Source organism: Pseudonaja textilis, chromosome 10 (genome assembly GCF_049901715.1).
Source record: "Pseudonaja textilis isolate UNSWEBS1 chromosome 10, rPseTex1.2, whole genome shotgun sequence".
In the NCBI taxonomy this organism is placed as follows: Eukaryota; Metazoa; Chordata; class Lepidosauria; order Squamata; family Elapidae; genus Pseudonaja; species Pseudonaja textilis.
The window spans coordinates 23,349,262-23,349,534 of record NC_141999.1 but is presented as its reverse complement, the minus strand read 5'-3'; positions in this window follow the sequence as shown (position 1 = coordinate 23,349,534).

The window sequence follows — 273 nt, the reverse complement described above, 5'->3', positions numbered from 1 at the left end:
CCTTCCTTTCCTTCCTTCCTTCCTTTCCCTTCCCTTCCTTTCTTCCTTCCTTCCTTCCTTCCTTCCTTCCTTCCTTTCTTCCTTCCTTCCTTCCTTCCTTTTCCCTTCCCTTCCCTTCCCTTCCTTTCTTCCCTTTCTTCCTTCCTTCCTTCCTTCCTTCCTTCCTTTTCCCTTCCCTTCCTTTCTTCCCTTTCCTTCCTTCCTTCCTTCCTTTTCCTTCCTTCCTTCTTTCCCTTCCTTCCTTCCTTCTTTCCCTCCCTCCCTCCCTCCCTT